This window comes from Felis catus, chromosome A3 (assembly GCF_018350175.1).
Source record: "Felis catus isolate Fca126 chromosome A3, F.catus_Fca126_mat1.0, whole genome shotgun sequence".
In the NCBI taxonomy this organism is placed as follows: domain Eukaryota; kingdom Metazoa; phylum Chordata; class Mammalia; order Carnivora; family Felidae; genus Felis; species Felis catus.
In genome coordinates, this window is record NC_058370.1 from 35,071,902 (window position 1) to 35,089,075 (window position 17,174).

At 43.6% G+C, this 17,174-nt stretch overlaps 1 protein-coding gene across 15 annotated transcripts in view; it reads left to right on the forward strand.

The window, feature by feature from the left end:
- The window catches only part of PLCB4 (phospholipase C beta 4), a 419,557-nt gene that overhangs the window by 123,569 nt on the left and 278,814 nt on the right, over nucleotides 1–17,174 (forward strand). For 12 of the 15 annotated variants that reach the window (XM_045053870.1, XM_045053873.1, XM_023251458.2 and 9 more), the window contains one exon: nucleotides 9,259–9,335. The exons of the other annotated variants lie outside the window; for them this stretch is intronic. The gene's annotated coding sequence lies outside the window, so the exon portion shown is untranslated. The remainder of the gene's footprint in view (nucleotides 1–9,258; nucleotides 9,336–17,174) is intronic. 15 annotated transcript variants of the gene reach the window in all.

The window sequence follows — 17,174 nt, forward strand, 5'->3', positions numbered from 1 at the left end:
TTCTTCTAAGTAGACGATGGGGAGGGTGCATCTCAAAGGTTGGAGGTGATGAGAGACTAGGAGCAATAAAATAATGAGTAGGATTTAACATAATTTCAATGAGTGATGTACCATTTAGAATGTTTCTCACAGCAAAGAAACTTCAGTTTGGCTCAAATAACAAAATAATTATGTTCCCTAACAAGAAATCTCAAGGTAGAGTGACATCTGTGTTGGTTAACTCCATGAATTACGGTTTCTATGTTATGCTTGTGTCAAAAAATGGCAAAGGTCTTAGGGGCCACCATGAATAGCTTAGACCAATCAAGACTTATATCCTGGACCTGGGCTGGAGCACACCTTGCCCTGAAGCACATGGCCTTAGAAGGACAGTGTAGTTAAGTGAAAACCAAATTGAGGTTTGTGGCAGAAGAAAAAGAGGTAAAGAATTCAGGGGAAATCCCAACCTTTTTAATTTATTTTTTATTTTTTATTTTTGAGACAGAGACAGAGCATGAGCAAGGGAGGGGCAGAGAGGGAGGGAGACACAGAATCCGAAGCAGGCTCTGGGCTCTGAGCTGTCAGCACAGAGCCTGACACGGGGCTCGAACTCACGAACTGTGAGATCATGACCTGAGCTGAAGTCAGATGCTTAACCGACTGAGCCACCCAGGCGCCCCCGGGGAAATCCCAATCTTGGGCACAGCAGAGAGTATAGACAGTGGGCACCAGTACATGACCCAGGATTCGGAGTCCATAGAATTTAGCTACTAACTGCATGTGGAATATAAATTGGTGGGATTAAGTTAGGCATGCCCTTTAGGTTTCTGACCTGGTCATCAGATAGATTATGGGTCCATTTAATGATGAGAGTCAGAAGGGTGGGTAGATATGGTAGGCAGAGTAGTGCCCCCCTCCCCCACCAAGATGTCTGAGTCTTAATTTCTAGAATTTGTAAATTTTACCTTACTTAGCAAAAAGGGTGTTGCAGATGTGATCAAGGTTAAGGACCACCTTGATGGCTGGATTAGCCTGGATAATACAGGTGGTCACAGTCTCATCATTAGTCCTTGAAAGCAGAGAACCTTAACTGATTGTTGTCAGAATAAGAACATGAATGAGAGCAAGAGAGTGAACTGGAATGTTAGAAGACATGGCAGGAGAAATCCAAAGTATGAAAGGAACTTGGACTTACTTGATTTAGGATTGCTGGCTTTGAAGATGGAGGAAGGGAGCCAGGAACCAAGAAATGTGCATGGCCTCTGGTTGCTGGGAATAGTAAGGAAACAGATTTTTCCCCTAGGCCCTCCAGAAAGGAACACAGCCCTGTGGGCACCTTGATTTTAGCTCAGTGAGACCTCTGTGACACTTCTGGCTTTAAGATAACAGATTTGTGTTTTAAGCTACTAGGTTTGTGCTTTTCATTATGGGAGTAATAGAAAACAAATGCAGCTGGTTTGCCCAGGTTTTCCACTGAGGAATGCATATTTCTTCAGTAGATCCTGAATTAGATGTGCCAGAGGTTAGCAGTCTAGGGCTGTGGGCATCTAGTCTCTTGATGTACATGCTTGCTTTAGCAAAGGAGAAAACAGAGTTATGCAGGAGCACTTTATTTGAAGCTTTCTTGTTTTCAGTGTTCTATACTTTGCCATCTTCCTCGAAATTAGGATTTGGCATGGATAACCTCAGGTTCCCTTCACCTTGAAAATTTTGAAGATCTTTGCCTTAGATAAAACAGAACACTTCCCTACCCAGTATAGTCTACTCTCTGTTGAACATGAGGAAAAGAGGGAGAAGTACATACAAGAATTATTGGGGAACATAGGAACATAACATTCATTATAAAATCTGAGTGTGGGCCTCCAGTGCCTTGTTTAGAAATGTAGTATTCCTAAATGTTAGACATTAATCAACATGGGCCCTGGAATTTTTGTGTTGAAATCACTCCTTTTACATCAAGGTAAGTGAAACATAAGGTTCTGAACAGAAACCTGTGTTGTCCTAACTAGCTAAGGGGCCACATACCCACCATCATGAAAATCTGTGTGTTGGCATCATTGTGGATTATTCTATCACATGATCCGGGGGAGGTGTCGAAAGTGTTCCCCTTCATGAGCACTGGTATTCCTTGTTCAGAGATTTTCGATATCATAAGGAGAATCTACCACTTGACAGAGAACTGTTGCCTTATAAAGCTGATGCTATGGTCTGAATTCCCCAAGTGGGGCAATTTGTTAGGTATAGGATAGGATCAGACTGTAGAGGATAGCAGTGGGGAAGAATGCACACCAAAGTCCGTCCTTTAGGGCCACCCCTTGCCTTATCCCTGTTTAGCATGAATACTGCTCTGACCGAAAATCCCATTCTGCACAAGGTTTTGAAAAGGTAGAATGTCTAATACAACGTCTGTCTTGAACACAGAGATGGACACTCTTGCTAGTCTGAGGGGTGGACTGCAGTCACTGGGGACATGAGGGTCCTACTTCATTGTTGCCAACTCCCCTGGCTGAAGATCCCATTCATACCCATCCTCACCCATTCAAGGACTCCCAGATGCAGATTCTGCAGGGGGTAAAAGGGCCATAGATTTCCTAACAATTATCTCATTGACAGGGAGTCTGTAATGTGATTCCATCTGGATTAGCTTTTGCTCTTGTACCCTGGAAAACTTTGTTTAATAGTTATCTAAGCACTTGAGCAATAATTGAACAAATGTCTTTGAACTTGTTTTCCAGACCTGGGCTTGCCAAATGCTGTGGTGAGACTTGAAGTGGTTAAGTCCACCATGAATGAACCCTTAAGCTGCAAGGCCTGTATGTTTGTGCCTGATTGTGTTGCTGGGAAAAGTTCTTTGGAAATTATGACCTTGACCAGACTTTGAATAGCTGATCAACATGAGGCCATGAGAGGGGCACTTGGGTAGTTTAGTAGGTTAATTGCTTGATTCTTGGTTTTGGCTCCAGTCATGATCTCTTCATTTGTGAGATTGAGCCCCGAATTGGGCTCTGTGCTGACAGTGTGGAGCCTGCCTGAGATTCTCTCTCTCCTCCTCTCTCTGCCCCTCCCCTGTGTGTGTGTGTGCACATGTGCATGTGTTCGCATGCTCTCTCAAAAGATGTGGCTGCAGGAGAAGGATCCACTTAATGTCTCTAAACAGACTTCCAGTGTCATAGGGCATTGGTCATAGGGGACTCTGTGGTAAGCCTTGTCTTCTCTTGCTCTGCCAATCACTATTCAAGGTGTACCACCATCAAAAATGTTTCCTTGAAGACTGTTTAGTAATATGTTTTCCCCTACACTTTCTGTGTCTCTGTTTTAGTCATTTCTGGTTGTTTTAAAAAGATAGATTGGGTGGCTTAAACAACAAACATTTCATATCCTTCTGGAGTTTGGGAAGTCCAAGACCAAGGTGCTGGCAGGTTCAATGTCTGATAATGTTCCTCTTCCTGGTTTGTACATAGCCATCTTCTCTCTGTGTCTTCATATGGCCTCCCATATCATATGGGGAGGAACAGATCTTGTGTTTCTTCTTTATAAGGTCACTAATCCCATTAGGAGGCCCTAGCCTCATGACCTAATCTAACCCTGACTCTCTCCCAAAAGTCCCACTTCGAAATACCATCACCTTGGGGACTAGGACTTCAGCATATGAATTGTAGGGAACACAAACATTCAGTCTATAACCATCTCAGTAGAACAAGAAAATGAGACAGATTGTTCTGTAATTTTTTTAAGCATAACGCTAATACACTCTCTGAAAAGGGTAGCCATTTTGGGGGGGTTTTGTAGCTATAGGAAGGAGGTTAATATTAATAGTAGTGGGACTTGGGAATTACTTTCAGATCTTGAGCCCATATCCTGAAGTGATTTTGAAGAAAAGAAAAGCAGAATAAGTCACTGATTTTGTTTTTATTAAAAAAAATTTTTTTAATGTTTATTTATTTTTGAGATAGAGACAGAGCATGAATGGGGGAGGGTCAGAGAGAGAAGGAGACACAGAATCTGAATGAAACAGGCTCTGAGCTGTCAGCACAGAGCCCGACACGGGGCTCGCACTCACAGGGCGTGAGATCGTGACCTGAGCCGAAGTCGGAGGCTCAACCGACTGAGCCCCCAGGTGCCCCCCCCGCTTTTTTTTTTTTAAGAACAGTTCTGAAAATGGTGAGGGGCATGTGTGGGGTGCCTTTGTTTTGTTCTTTTTTCATAGCATCTCCCTTCTAGCCTGGCCCAGGGTAAATGTTCAACAAACACATTTTGTTTGAATGAATCAATCAAGTGGGAGTGGTTACAGCAATAACTGGTCGAAGAGCTATTTCTTTAAATGCCATTCAGCTTTGGGCACCATGCTTGGAGCTCACTGCATGAAAGTAATGGGTTAAAGGTTCTTTCTCATCCTTCTGATATCAGTCACTTGGGACTCTAACAGTTAAGAAACTCTTTAAAGCTGGCTGGTCTGGAAACAACATTAGGTCGTGCAGAAGTACTTAAGGGAGGCTTGTTTTTCCTTTTTTGTCTAAAAGTGAAGGCTGGTGGGAACTTAGTCATCCGTGAGTCTACCCTCAGATTGTACCTCTGCACCCCATGGGTTATTACACAAGATGTGTTTGTGGTATTTATTGAGTACATACTTGAGCGGTTTACCGACTTGACTCTAATAACCAGTGACAGGAAGCTTCTGGCTGAGGTTGAGATGAACAGACAATGGAGTTGGCCTGTCATACCCCATGAAATGAGGTTTTCAGGGACTGGGACTGGGGTTTTCAGTTTTCAAAGCAGGACCAGTTGGTCACCTGGGACTGAAATCGCTGCCCTTTGCTGGCAGGCCATAAGGGGCTGACCTGTGTACTTCTTCCCACCCTGCCATCTCCCCTGAGTCCTGTCTCTGCTCTGAGGCATGGTTGGGGGGAACAGTTTGAGGGTACATGTGAAGGGAAAGAAAAATGGGACTCAGTTTGAGTCACATGTAATTGCTCATTTCAAATTGTATTAATAAGGAAGAGTATGTTTACTGAGACTTGAAGCTTTCACTCCGTGGGGACATCAGAACCCATCACCTCATTCCTCAGGGGCCAGGGAGTCAAACTGCTTCTCTGCCTCACAGCAAAACCAAGATGAATCTGTGTGTCTATTAAACTGCCGTGAGAATAGGGTTCAGAACCCCTCCTGCCCCTGGAGGTTGTTGTTCAAACACAGGTGGTTTCTACTTGCCAGTCTAAGTACCTCTTACAGCGCAGTGAGGTGGGGACTCGCCCATTCCATGAAAATATGCTATGTTATTTGTGCCTTGACCAGGATGCCCCTGAGTTTGAGGGGGTGACTCCAGATTGGCTCATGGAGCCCATCTCTGATGATGCAGTGGCAGGAAGTTTTCTTGGCCACATTTCTTTCCTTCAGTTAGTGCTGTGAGGGATAGAATAATGAACGGACTGGTGGGGCCCCTCCAGAATAAGATCAGGGAGGCAACTCTAAAATAAGGTAGAGCAGGTAGCATGGGCTGTGATATCCCAGAGGAGGTAGAAATTCTTTCCCATGACCACAGGTAAGGTAAGAGAAAGCTCTTCCAGATTTTTTTCTAATGTGCGTGTGTGTGTGTGTGTATTTTTTTTTTTTTTTTGAGAGAGAGAGTGCAAGCTGGGGAGGGGCAGAGAGAGAGAGAAAGGGAGACACAGAATCTGAAGCAGGCTCCAGGCTTTGAGCTGTCAGCACAGAGCCTGACACGGGGCTCAAACTCATGAACTGTGAGATCATGACCTGAGCTGAAGTCAGATGCTTAACCAACTGAGCCACCCAGGTGCCCTTCTGCCAGATTTTTAAAGTTAAGTTTTGGAGCAGTAGCAAAAGGGACCATCAAACTGGAGATATTTATTTTGATAAGAATGCTGGTCTAGTCTAAATGATTATTTTTAAGCTTTCTTGTTTGTAATTGCAATTGGAGAGTGATGAATAATGTTTGAAATGTTTTCTATGGTTTTTGGAAATACTATATGTAAATGTTTAAAGTTGTATGCAAATTAGGGAAAATGGAATCTCACTTTCTTGTTCATGTGCACTTTTGAGAAACATTATCTTAATTTTGAATTGGACATCTTGATCTATCACTGGTGAGTCTTAGGCTGAGCCACATGAAATTGATATTTTTGTTGATCAGAATGACTGAGTAATAATTTCATATGACTCATCCTAATATATTTATGCCTTTGGTCTTTCTAGATACGTGTAGATTAATCTATGAAGCTATTACTCTGTAGCGAATGTATTAATAAACCAAACAGTCTGCTTCGACCCCTCCCTGCTCTGTAATTTTTGCCCATTCAGATTTTTCTTTTCCTGGGTTTTAAAAGGGACAAAGTTAATTTCAAACCTCTGATGCAGCTGGAATGTACTAGAAGATGGGAACTTTCAACGAAGGGATGACATTGATGGTAGAAGGCATCCTTTTCCACACCATGACTCAAACTCCCAACACCTACTGTGAGGATTTTGAGGGCAATCCTTGGTCATGGATGTTCACATTGATACTGTAGCAATGGGCAAAAAATGGAAGAGGGATCAGACTTCTTTATTTCAGTTCAGTCTTTCCTATTTGGGTATATTGCCTTATTTGGCTCAGAAGTTCTAGGTGAAACACTCCCGGTGTGGTGGATACCATGTCATGATGTCCTTCATGAATGTGCTGTGTTTGGGAAACCATCCGTAGTTTTAATTCTAAAAATAATTCAGATTGGTGATCTTACTAGGATTGTGGGTTTTATGTTGTTTTGAAATTTAGTATCAAAAGAAAGCATTTGAGGGTTATCCTGTTTCAAAAAAAACATTGCCATCATGGACTGCTTTATGGGCTGTAAGGCACTTTTCTGAATTATTGCATACACATGACACATGCTTGTATGTGCTTGCCTTTATTAGCAGAATCAGTACCTTGGTGGTCACGTGTTAATTTATGTAATGCTTACTCTAGTACAGACCACTCTCGTTTTTCTGTCGGAACAGAGCCATATTTAGGTGAAACTTGCTGACCATAAATACTTTGCTTCTGTGACTACACACTTCCTGGACTGGAATCCCTTATTAAATAAATAGCAGGTGCTAAATGGAAACCTAGAGTTTGAATGGCAACCTTGTCAAGAGATTTTGGGGGTATTTATGCTGAAATTTAACAAGGGCGTGTTAGTCTTGCTCCTAGAATCATCCTTCACTCCTTCCTTTCTCTAATCCACATGTAGTATGTTGTATGTTGTTGAATGCTGTCTGCTTTACCTTCCAAATGTACCTTTTTTTTTTTTTTTTTTTAATACCATTTCCATTGCTGTCACCCTGGCCTGGGCCTTATTCTCCTTCACCTGGATGACTGGCCTCTCTTCTTCCAGGCTCACTTCCTACATCCCCACTCCTGCTGATCTGTTCTCACCTTAGCCAGAGTGACCTGTTAAGTATATGTCAGACCCAGTCCCCCTCTTCCTAGCATCCTCTAGTGAGTCTTCATCTTATTCCTAGTACAAGTCAGGATCTTGACCATGGCCTCCTAGGCCTGCATGGTCTGACCTCTTGTCATCACCATTACCTCATCCCTAGCACCCTCAGCTCAGCCACACTGGCCTCCAGGCTGTTCCTTGAACACACAGGCATGCCCTCATCAGAGGGTCTTTGTGTTGGCTGCTACTCTGTCACTAATGGGCTTCCTTCCCCTCTCATCTCCTTCGCTAATTCCTTCACCTCCTTCAAGTCTACGTACCTTCTTATTTTTTCTTAATTTATTTTTTAATGTTTATTTTTGAGAGCGAGCATGAGCGGGGGAGGGGCAGAGAGAGAGGGAGACGCAGAATCTGAAGCAGGCTCCAGGCTCCGAGCTGTCAGCACAGAGCCTGAAGTGGGGCTCAAACCGAGGATCCATGAGATCATGACCTGAGCTAAAGTCGGAGACTTAACCGACTAAGCCACCCAGGCACCCCTATGTACCTTCTTATTAACCTCCATCCTGTTCTCTACCTTTCTTTCTTCCATAGCACTTTGCATTTTTCAGATTGCATAATTTAACTATTTATTGGGTTTAGTGTTTACTTTCTCTCCCTTCTCTAGAACGTATGTGCCACCCTGGGGGCAGATTTTGTTCAGTGAAGTGGCCTTAGGATCTTGATAGCTCAGCCTGACCCCCACCAGAGGTTCAGTAAATATCTGTCAAATAAATGAATGCTCGCACAGGGTGATGGATGGGCCCTTCTCATCCCTTCACTATGAGTACTTCTTTTTAAAAATCCGATTTAACAGATCTTAAAGCCATTTCATATTGTTTTGGCTTCAGACTTCATATTTTACATATCCAGTAATGAGATGGGTCAAAAGAAAGTTAAAAAAAATAGTATTTGTTCTAACCCATTCTTGATTACTCTGTTAATGAGAGATTAGCCTCTGCCAAGACAATCTAGGAACTTCCATTTGGTTTTTAGAGGTTTTGATTGGGGTGAGGCTCTTTTCGGGAAGGGACTGTTCTAACATCTGTGGAAAATAATCCCACACCTTTGATTCTACTTCTCTGAAACCAACTGATAAACCAAATAAAAACGTTGGACATTGTAATTTTATAAAATGGCTTGAATAGTCCCCGAGGTCATGGTGTCATTTGAACTCACTTTCTCCCCTTCCTATTTGTGCCTCCTGGGTGTGGGAAGACTTGGGTGGTTTAATAGCTGCTTCTCTCCCGCTTTCCGTGGGATGGTCCAGGCCCTCTTTGCACAGACCCGCTGTCTTTTCTCTCTGCCAGGTTCCTTCTACGTCCAGCTAGGAGTATTTAGTTATCTTCAGCTTCCTTTACCAACCCACGTATGTAGGTCAGTTCCTTCCCCTCCAGCTAGGCTGCCTCCTGGGAAGGTACAGGGAAACCCAGGAAATGAAGCCATCACAGCTGCCTCTGAGCTTGCTGTTTTAGCCATCTGCTGGTCCTTTCAAAGTGGACGGGAGCCACTTGCCCCCAGGTCTTCAGCCTTCTGTGCTCTGGCCTCAGTGACCCTTTACTTCCTGCCACTTCCTTACAGGTGGCCTGTGTTCCCACCAAATGGGAAACTTGCCACTTCAAAGACACAGGCATGCCTGTGTGGGTGTGCTCACCCTCCAGGAAACAGCAGGGCCACCTTCCACTCCACACGTTCTTTGCTTCCCACCCACCCCCTCTCTGGAGGTCCCCATTACATTTTTGTGTTTCTCTAATAATGCCCAAAGTAGCAGCCTACTGTGGTCATGGTGTGCTTCAGTCCAACAACACGACTGTCTTAACTTCCATTCCAGATTGGAGACCCTCTGAGGGCAAGGACTGTGTGTGCTCGATTCTGTCTGGCCCCGTGTGTAATGCCTTGCTGTATTTGGTAAGTATTTCATGGAATCTTGGAATGTTACTGGTTGGAGATAGTATACTGAACATAAAAACATTGTTCAGGCTGGGATTTCTGGAACTGTCCTGATGTATAAATTTTTGGTCCCTTTATCTTCCATAAATGTAATTGTATTTTTCCAACAACATGCACTGATGTTTAATTTGGAGAACTACAGTTGCCATAGACCCCAACTAGCAATTTAATCCTTCATATCTGTCCATTGTGACTGAAGGAAGTTTCAAGGTGGATGAGCTAGGCTCCCTTTATTACCTTCCGTGCCTTTGTCATGATAGCATTAGGGAGTCCATTTGGGAATTATTCTTAAAGCTCTGTTTTCATACAAAATGGGTTATGAATACAGCCTTGGTAATAAATCTAAATACATAACTTTTCCCCACTCAGACTAGAAGCTATCTCTCAGCCAAGATGCAGTACCTCTACTGGGTAATATCCATACATCCAGTCATTCATTTCAGCAAATATTTGAGTGCCTACTATGTACCAAGTACCTAATACGGATAAATCAGTCAAAAGTTCCCACCTTCAAGAAGCTTGCACTCCAGGAGGTAGAAGGTGGCAAAAAAAAACCCCGAAGTACAATGACAGGTGTGCTGGATAGTATATGCTGTGGAGAAGAGGGGGAGGACAGTGCTGAGCGGGAGTGAGGGGAGCTGCAAATTAAAACAAGATGATTGGCGGAGGCCTGAAGGCAGTAGAATAATGAGCCCTGAGGATATCTATAGGAAGAACATTCTAGGCAGAGGGAACAGTGGCTGTGTGTGGGAGTGGCTCATCTAGTGCAGGAATGGCAAGGATATAGCTCTGTGGTAGGGGGTGTGGGGGAAGGGGACTATTGATGCAGGTGGAGGGAATTGAGACCACTTCAGTGCCCTGTTTGTCCACTTCACTACTGACATTCTGAGCTGGATAATTCATTGTGGGTGCTGTCCTGTGCACTGCAGACTGTTCAACAGCATCCCTGGACTCGACCTGTTAGATTCTAGTGGCGTACCCCTGCCCTCGAAGGATGATAACTAAAAAGGTCTCCAGACATTGTCAAATGTCCTCTGAGGTGCAAAGTCACACCTGAGTTGAGAACCAATGCTTTAGACCAAAGTAAGGAACGTAGTTATTTGGAAGAGTTCTTTTGTTTTACTTATTTTTGAAAGCTTATTTATTTTTGGGAGAGAGGGAGCAGGGGAGGGACAGAGAGAGGGCATCCCAAGCAGGGTCCATGCTGATAGCACAGAGCCTGATGTGGGGCTCGAACCCACGAACTGTGAGATCATGACCTGAGCCAAAATCAGGAGTTGGATGCTTAACTGACTGAACCACCCAGGCGCCCCAGTTCTTTCATCTTAACAAGACTTTTCTTGTTGCCATGATGAGAATAAATGGATTAGGGACACAGCCAGGAAGGGGGAAATGGGAGGAAATTCGCAAAAGTCCAGGAGGGAGGTGAGCACACCTAGAACCAAGACTAAGGTGGGCTAAGGTTGGTGAGGAGTGATCAGATTTGGGATATTTTGAATGAAGAGCCATCTGGATTTGTGACAGACTGGATATCAGGTGTCAAAGAGGAGTCAAAATTAGCTACAAGGATGTGGGCCTGAGCACAGAGCTTGCAGATGAGACCCTGGTTTCCGGGGGACATCTTGAGTTTGGTTTGAACATAAGGCATTTGAGAACATTGATCATCCTTATTTCTCCCTCACAAATACCCCTGGGACATGGGTATTCTCTCCTTTTACAGTAAAAGGACGCTGAAGTACACAAAGGTTATTGTTGACTATACAAAGTCACATAATCTCTATAGAACAAGAGAATTTTAATCCTGAAATGTCTACTTACCCCATAGCTCCTTGATACACTTTAAAGTGCTTCTTTATGGTTCCAGAAGTCCCCAACATGAAATCATAATATTGTATACCCCATAGAAAGTAACTCAGCAATTGTTCATGGAATGAAGTTCTGCTTAAATGCTAACATTTCAAATGGAGACCACCATTTCTTTTGCATTTTGTACAGGCAGGATTGAAAGCAAACTTTAGAAATGATTTTGTGTAGTAAAACAAGCCACCTGGCATATTAGGAAATAGGGTTTGTGGGTTAATTGGCTCTAAGTCACCATTTCTCAGTTTATCCTGTTGAGCCCTATCAGTTAGTTTCCTGGCCCATCAAGGGTCCTGTGGTCATTTGTGTTTGGCAGCATGTCCTGGGTCCTTCTTTTGGTGATCTACAGTGCACATTAGGGGACTGCTTCTCTTCATCCCCTAAGATGTATTAAGCATCTCCTAGGCCCAGGTGCTGTTACACCATTTTTCTACCTTGGACGTATTTCTACAGGTCTGCCCTAATCATGGCTGTGTCCCAGCATCACCTCAGTCTGTATGTTCTCTCAAATAGACACATCCCTGGAGCTTAGGTATGGTACTAGCAGGCTGTTTAAACCCCTTTAATTTTTCTACCAAACTCTTCTGACCTGTTAGCTATGTGCCCATCAGACCCCTGAGTGATGAATGGATTTCTTGAACTAGATTCTGAGGTCTTTTGCATCCTCTGGCATCTAAAAGAAGGTTCTTTTTCTCTTTAGTTATATATTGTGCATTTAAACTATGGGACCCAACAGGGTAATTGCAACACTGGAGTTGTCAGCAGTTTGAATCATGGAGCAGGCGGTGGGGAGCTGTGCGCCATGATTGATTCCTTGGGTGTTTGTAAAGTCTTGAAGGTGATGTGAACTGAACTGCTTTAAGAGGTGCCCCCAGGCCTCTCTGCTATAATAAGTTATGTAGTCTTGTGGTGGCTTAACCTAAAACAAGCTGCTGCTGTTTCTCTTTTCTTTGAGAATCATCACTGCCAAGGGAGCAGTGTTAGGGGGTGTCTGATAGTTTACCTTTGATGAGTTCTTGGTAGGGCCAACTTCATGGGCATAGGACCTGTGCAGTTATACAGAGCCCAGACTCAGAAAGGCTCTGTGTTTGGTTTAACACTCTCTTGTCACCATCTTGAAATTCCTACTAACAAAGGGCATCATGTTTTCCTTTGGCAGTGGGTCCTGCAAATTATGCAGCTGGTCCTGATCCTAAGAACTAGCCCCAGTTCTTGACTTCAGAGCTTCCAGGGCTCACAGAGGTGTAAGGATTTTGCATCTGGAGGGCATTTAAGACTGACTTTCAGTGCTAATCTGCTTTTTACACACTATAGTTTAGGGTTCGAGAGTTGCCATATCCATTAACTTTGGAGAAAGAACATCATTCTAGATGGTGGACCTATTCAGAGGAATGGCTGTCATAAATGGCACTGGTGTTCAAAAGGAAGCTATGTGGATCCTATGCCGTTCTCAGAGTCAATGTTCTGTCTGAAACAAGGGCTAATCATCTGTATATAAAATCAGCTTTTTAGATGGGACACAGGATGCTTCCTGATCAGCAGCATCACCAAGGTAAAAGTTACCCATGGCAGTTCATTCATTCCATAAATATTTATGAAGCACCTATTGTGTGCTGGGCACTGTGCTAGCAGGAGGGGATGGGTGGGATCTTGAATTTGAGTTCCCTCCAAGGCTAATCCTGTGACAAAACATTTGAGTGCAAGTCATTTATTGGAAAAGTGATCCCAGGAAATTCTGGCTGGAGAGTGAGGTGAGACAAAGAAATGAAGGGATTCAATAAAGGGTGTGTTATCAGGTTGGTTATCTCTGTGGGAAACTGGGACACAATCCCACAGCAGACCCCTGGAAGATAGTGAAGAACAGGCCTTGGAATTGTCCCATAGAAGGACTTGGAGGTTGGGTATTTACCCACTAACCGCCACTTGTCTTTGGCTGAGGGCTGCCCCCAAAGGCATTTTTGGCCTGCCTGTCTGTGCAAGGATGAACACAGCTCTTGGCCAAAGAAAGGTTTTAGGCAAAGGATCATAAGCACTTGGAGGAGGCAGCTGTGAGTGAGTACAAGATAGGTGGGTGCTGGGGGCGAGGGGGTAAAGCATGACAGAGGTGAGACTGCCATTTTGGATAGGTTTGTAGAGGAGGCCTTCCTGAAGAAGTGACATTTGACCAGAGACCTGAATGAACTTTAGGAGCCATGTGGATATCCTAGGCAGAGGGACTAGCAAGCGTGAGGACCCTACGCAGCAGCGTATGAGGGGGGTTGAGGAAGAGTGTGGAAGCCATTTTGGATGGAGTGGGATAATCAAAGGGGAAGAGGGGTAGGAAGTGAGGTAAATAGGGTACCCAGGGACTTTGGGTTGTATTCAGATTATATTTGGGTTGTATTCAGATTATATATTCAGAGTTCAGGGGTCTAGAGTCTCTTGGGAGGACAGATGACTATGGTCTATTAGGACAATGGTATATACATGCGGCCCAAGCAGCTGCATCCAGACTTACTTCCGTGTTCCTGCTGTAGGCCACAGCTCTGGATTTTTGTTGGCTCTGAGAAGCCCTGCCACTCTGCCCCTTTCATGGTCCTGGGTCTCCTTCTCACCTCAGTATGCTCTGCCCTTTTCCAGCACTGCTGCCCTTAAGTGCTTCCCTGATATGCACTCTTGCCCTTGCTGTGCCCTGGCACGGTTTCTACAGGATCTGAAGATCTTACCAGAGCATTTACGTTTGAGCTGCTTTTCTCACTTTTGTAATTCAGTGTATTGCAGCTGAGCTTTTGGGTTTTTGTTTGTAGCAAAAGGATTCATGCAACCAAATTCCTCACCTTCTTAAGGAAGGTTGGCTCTATTGGCTTGCTGCATCACACACTATGGAGGCTCTGAGTTACCAACATCTGACTTAGCAGCAGCAAAGGTGCTGCCATGGCTTTGCCACTCTGCCAACCTTGGCTCATCTTGAACACTTGGGCTGGGAAGGAGATAGTGCTCTTGCCTAGGCCATGGTAGAGCAGAGTTGTAGGAGACACCACCAGGGGAGGGGCTGGGAAGTTCCATAAACAGGGCTTGAGTGGCCATGCCAGGGATTCCTCAGGTGTGGTCCCCATCTTTGTGGAGTTCACACTCTGGACACCCTTCATGATACTGCTCACTGAGGCCAGCTTGGTAGATCTGAAGGGCCCCACGGCCCATCATTCTGTTTCCTCTCCCCCATGGAGAGAGAAAGGAAGGGTGGGGGGGCAGCTGACCTGCTCATAGCACCCATAACATGAGGTACTTTCCACTTAGTTTATCCAGGGTGATAAAATGGCAGCCGCTGGAAAGGAGGTGGTGGTTTTCAACAGGAAGCTCAAGAGACGAAAGAGAAAGTAGAACCAGAATATGGAATTTTTGGCCTTGTGCAATTTTTTTTTCTTAAACAAAAAGGAATGGAGAATGTCTTTTTTTGTTTTTTCAAGAATGAGAGGCATCTATCAAGGAAAAACAGAATTCTAGGATCATAAGGAATACCTACTAGACAAGAGATGAAAATATATTGTGATTTTTGGGAGTTTGGTTTTTTGAAAACTTGGTAACTTTGAGATAGTATTTGGCCATTTGGTTGCTGGGGTTCTTGATGCTTTCTTAAATAATGTGGTTTCTTTTCATCTATGTCCTGGGTTTTTGCTGACATAGACCTTTAATCAGAATACTAAAATTTTCAAAAGCAAAATTATTTTTTTCTGTAAAGTGTGGAAAAAGTATCCTTAAGCATGAATTTTTTTAAAAAAAGTTTTGTATTACTCTTATGTACATTCATTTTTAACTTGGTATTTCTTTGTGTTTTTAAACAGATAAGTGAAGACATAACTGCCTTTAGTAAGATTGTGAAGTAAAATGTAAATTTCACATTAGAAAAAATGATTTTTACTCCTCTGCTGGAACAACAAGGTGAAGGGTGTTGGTCATGATAAAATGTTTGATAAAAGGACTCCAAAATCACTTGTCTCAATACCATATAGGCATTCTTATCAAAATATACATTATAAATGTACCCCTACTGCAAAACCACTGAAGGGTGAACTCAGGAAGGTTTAGCTACATTTTTCTGTAAAACATGGCTTTGCATACCTTAAAATCTACATGTTTTCCCATTTCCTTCCATTCAAATCCATCATTGTTTAAAAAAACTGAATCTCCCAAGTCATCCTGATGGAATTTGCAGTGTTCGTAGAAGGAAAATGTGTCAAAGGCTTGCGAATTATGAGACCACGTTTGCTGGCTTGTTTGGCAGTTATTCCATGCTTTGTCCTCAAGTTCATTAGGAAAAATATTTTACTTGTTGCTGTCTCTCTGTGCACATATGGAGTGTAAACTTTGACTTTCAAGGGATGGCAGGATCCTAGGACCACAGGAAAAAAGTTGGGTTTCTCTCTGGGAGCTATTTTATTTTCAGTTCCGTTTTAGGTTCAAAAAATAGGTTGAAAACAAAACCCAGCAATTCCTAGCCTAATGAGAATTCAGTGGACAATTGCAATTTGTATCAACTGTCCAGTTATTTATAAAATCAGAAATCAGATTCTTTTCAGCGGTGTCTTGGACCGGGCTTCTCACACTTTAATATGGATACGAATCACCTGGCACTGTTAGAATACGGATCGTGCTTTTCATAAAGCTTCCAGATGGTGCTGATGCTGCTGGTCTGTGGGCATCCTTAGAGGAGCAGAGTCTTAGGACAACTTGATTTGGGACCCATCTTGCTTGACTGTGGGGCCTGGCTCTACTTGGGGGAGGGCCTGACTGCTTTGGAAAAAAGATTTCAGAGTCAGCCTGAAAAATTTTCCAGTGCAAAAAACCCTTTTCATACAGACATCACTGCGGAGTGCCTGTCTTCCCAGACGCAGTTGAAATGGAGAGATGTGGTAAAGGTGGGAATGCTTGGTTTTTGTTTGTTTGTTTTTGTTTTTGGTTTTCTGTTTGAAGTCTGGTTTTGGAACCTCTAAACTGCTTCTCTGCCCAAACCCACAGTTATCCAGGGAGGGTTCCTCAAAGCTTGGAGGTCCCTGAAGTAACTGATTTGCATTCGCAGTAGAGGGCATCAATTGTTTATGACCTCAATTGGAAGCCCCTGAGACTTGATCAGGAATGCCAAAAGCAGAGGTTACCCTGTTGATCAGTGCGGGGCCCTTGATGTTAAGAAAAGTACTGATTGAGATTACAGAGGAATTTCAGATAGTAATTACAAAGGCAGCAGTCTCTTCTCCTTAGCAACCATCTAAGCAAAGGGAGCAGAAGCTTGGAATAGCAGCGGTCCCTACAGAGAAATCTGTGTGCAGACAGAATCAAAAGCAATTGGATCAAGTTTGCACTAATGACTTTGGGGACCAGAGTGCCCTGAGAATGGAAGAGGAGGGCCTTATTATCAGGGGTGACCTCAAATTTGCAATTACAATGACTGTTGAGCATATAAATGGACACCTGGGTGGGAGGATTGTGTAGTGTGGGTGGTACTCAGTGAATTTCTTTATCTTGGACTTTGGATGGAGAAAAGTTTTTCCTCTGCTTCTCACAAGCTCAGTTGTGACAGATGGTTCTTATTTTCTTGCTGGTTTCTGTTCCCAGAGGAATAAAGTGGGAATTGATGTTCAGAATTCAGCCTATATGAAGATTCTTGCATTAGGGTGGGCAATTTAGGAATACAGGACATTGATTGTGATTATTAAACCAAGACAAAGAAGGGCTGTAGAAGGTTGTGGACTGGTCCTGTGACCTTGAGCAGGCTGTTATCTTTCTAGCATTGTTTTCCTGTAGTGAGGGTAATAATTCCTGCCCTCAGTGGGCTGGAGACCGTGTTCACAAAGTGTGTAGCAGCATGTTTGTTACAGAGCTTTTCAGTAGGTGGAAGAGTTCTCTGAGGTACCTTAAGCTATAGCTTATGATTGCATTTCAAGATGAGAGCTGGAGTTCTGA